This window comes from Nymphalis io, chromosome 25 (assembly GCF_905147045.1).
Source record: "Nymphalis io chromosome 25, ilAglIoxx1.1, whole genome shotgun sequence".
In the NCBI taxonomy this organism is placed as follows: Eukaryota; Metazoa; Arthropoda; class Insecta; order Lepidoptera; family Nymphalidae; genus Nymphalis; species Nymphalis io.
In genome coordinates this window covers 2239376-2243224 of record NC_065912.1, presented here as the reverse complement: position 1 = coordinate 2243224, position 3849 = coordinate 2239376, and positions in this window count along the sequence as shown.

Below are 3849 nucleotides of genomic sequence, written 5' to 3'. Positions count from 1 at the left end.
TGAATCAAAATAAAATTTTAATTAAATCAAATCAATTCAAATTCAAACTAATCAAAACAAACCAATCACATTAAATTATATTAAATCAGACTAAATTAAATCACATAAAATTAAATTACATTAAATTAAATCAAAAATAAATTTAAATTAAACAATGTCATGAATGTAATTATATTTACAATTAGTTTTAAAACTAGATTTACGCCGTTCTGTAATACGGGCCTTAGTTTTGTTGTGTTCTAGTTTGATGGTTGATTGAGCCGAGTATAAACTATTGAAGTTATTATAAATTCGCATTGACAATACGCGTTGTTATTCAAACACGCCGACAAACCTATATATAGATTATGTGGCCTTTTATATAAAAAAACGTTATGTAAAATAACCGCTTGCGACAATAACAATAGTTGTTTTATTGTTTTTTTTTTTGTTAGTAATACATATAATTTATAATATATAAAAAAAAGGTCATTCTTAGTGACAATTTATAGTTTTTTTACTATGTACTTAAACAAAAACGCCGACAACTCTATATATAGATTATGTTTCCTTTTATATAATAAGAACGTTATGCAAAATATTTTTTTTTTTGTAAAACACAACTTATATTGTATTAAAAATAACTGTCTTTTTAGTAACGATTTATATTTTTTCTACATAAGTAAGTATATTAGTATATATAGGTATATAATATAATTCGTCCGGTTGGCGTGGTTGGTATATACTTGCTTTTCAAGCCGAAGGTTGTAGGTTCGATTCCCACCCAGGACAGACATTTGTGTGCATGAACTGGGTTTAATTATCTATATAAGTATGTATTTACAAAAGAAAAGTAGTATATGTAGTATCAGTTGTCTGGTTCACATAGTACGAACTCTGCTTAGTTTGGGATCAGATGGCCGTGTGTGAATAATGTCCCAGGATGTTTATTTATTTACTATGTGTATGCAAATTTTCATAACGTTCGTTCGTTTGATTAGTTAAAGCTTGAAAGCTTTAACAAATTAATAATTAAACGAACTCATATTTACATTCATATCATACTTACCTAGTATATTTCACAATAGGCGCTAAAAGCTTATTATATAAAGGTAATAGGTGCGGTAAGGTAACATGAAAGTCGACTGAAATCATTTATATAATATTTTCTTTTAAAATTGCCTTCAGTGAGGCGACGAGATGAAAACATATAACATAATATAATATGAAATACTTCAGTCTGAGGCTTTTATTATATTTGTTTGCGTGAAATATGGACGGGATGATGTGACGAGGGGCTCGCTGACTGTGGAAGAGGCTTAGTATCTAATTATTATTGTCTTTGACTGCCTCGTTGGGCTTGATGTAAGGCCGGAGGTCCTAGGTTCAATTCCCAGGTCGGGCCAATAAGAAGTTATTGGGTTTTTCTGTCAGAAAATTCTCAGTAGCAGCCCAGCGTCTGGCAGTAGGAAGCGTGTACACTCCCGTGCCTCGGAAAGCACGGGAAGCCGTTGGTCCTGCGCCTGAACTCTTTCCGGTCGTGTCGGATTGCCGTCCCATCAGATTATGAGAGTTAGAGAATAGAGAGGGCACCTGTGTTTACGCATACACTAATCTCTCTTGAGATTGGTCACCATGGCTGAAATCGGAGGACATAAATCTGGAGGACATTATATAAATTATTAAAAAAGAATGGCGCGTCATCGCCCCTCACAGAAGATGAATATTATTAAACTTCTCTTAATATAATTATATTACTTTTTGGCGCAAAGTTTGTGTGCTTCGAACATACAATTACGTTGTCAAGTGCTATTTGTGTTGATTTTTGTTAGCATTTACATGAGTTAATGGTATTATTTTGTTGGTCAAGTTACGTGTGAATTTTAAACGATTGCAGGATTACCTGGAGATAAGGAAATGTGTGTGTCTGTAAATTTTTCACATATGCTTGCACAAGTTTTGAAGCAGAGCGGAGTGAGCTCCAAGCTTTCTACTAAAGAGCAGAGACCTTTGTCAATGTGATATTGTTTTTTTATATTTCTGAGTGAATTTGATTGATTCGGTGTATTGGCGTCGATTTTGACCGAATGTTTAGTAACACCAATTAGCAAAAATCGTGCTTACGATTATCATTTGAACATCTCGCAAAAGAACGCTGAAGAGCTATTAAAGATAAAAAATAAAAATATATTTTATTTAAAATTTTATGTTTTCAAAAAACAATACACTACAATTACATTACTTAATAGTTATAAATAAAGTATATACGCGTTGATCTTCACCTCTATCACTTAATTATTATATTTGTCTTTTTTCTTTGTTCTACATTGTATGCTTCGCAGATGAAAAAAAAATGTTATATGAAAATAAATGTTAAGAAAAAATCTATTCGTAAATTTCGTGTCTAACTGATATTTATAATTGTATTTCTCTTGTGTGCGTAATGAAAACATTAAGCACGATTTTATGTCGAATGTTTATCCACAAACCAGGATTTGAACAATGCTGTGGAATCCAAGCCTTTAACAGATGAGAAAGTCATAGCTTAGGACATATAACATAATCACAATTCTAGTTTAAAAAAGCCATCTCCATACTCATCCAACATTCCTCCCCACACCACAGTGATACATCCCGGCTATACCTCTCACGTCGCTGACAGCGCAACTCAACCTTAAGAAATCCGCTTGGAGGTTATATATATAAAAGCTAAGTCGACCTGTCTTTATGTTACTATTCTGTTTTATTACGTTAGAATAGTATTAAGTTATTTTCCGCCATTTGCTTTCATTTATCACGCTAATTGACTTCCAATTAGTTGCTTGTATTAATTTATAGCAAAAAGTATATATTTATATATTTATTAAGACTTTAATGCACACAATTTACAAACATTATATAAAAGAACAGGTAGTATAGTTTGCAAATCATTTCCAGTGATCCCTTCAGAAACATCTTTTTAGGCAGGAAAATTAATTGGGTGCACATTTTTATTTGGTACACACTTGGTTAACTATTGTCATTGGCGTCTGCGGCAATTTAGTCGAAAAGACTTTTATTTGCTGCATAGGCTTAAGGAGCTATGAACCACGCTGTTCTAGGGCGCTGTTCTGTTTCTTAATGGATGATAAGCATGAAGAATAAATGTAACCGATATATTATCTCGATGGTCACAGTCACCGCTGACCACGAGATGAATTATGAGCATATGAAAAGTCAATGTTGATCTGGAAACAGACACTTTTTGGTTTTTACTGGTGGTACAGCTTTGTGCTAGCTCGTCTGGGTAGGTACCACCCACTTATCAGATATTCTACCGCAAAACAGCAGTACATATTGTTGCGTTCCGGTTTGAAGGGTGAGTGAGCCAGTGTAATTACAGGCACAAGAGACATAACATCTTAGTTGCCAAGGTTGGTGGCGCATTAGCGATGTAAGCAATGGTTAACATTTTTTACAATGCCAATGACTATGGGCGTTGGTGACCACTTACTATCACGTGGCCCGTATTGCATTTAAAAAAATGTTCCATAAAATTCAATGATTATTAAAGAAAACTGCAATAATGCAATGTATATATATAAAATATTTTAAAGAGTAGACGTGGTAGTAAAAAGAACGTAAAAAGTTTTAGTTCGATTTTTAAATTAAAATTCCAATATCGAACACCTTTCATTTCCGTCCCGATATTTCATGACTAGAAGGAAGCGGGAACCGGCTGGGAGAGCCCTTATTCTTATTAACGATTAACTGACAACGAACTTAACACGCATGCTGCATCTAGAATTGCGTCGGTAATATTGTAATAATGGCAAGTAAAGCTGAGTCCAGACATATGTGTTAGTTGAAGGGAAATTCAATTCAGTAATA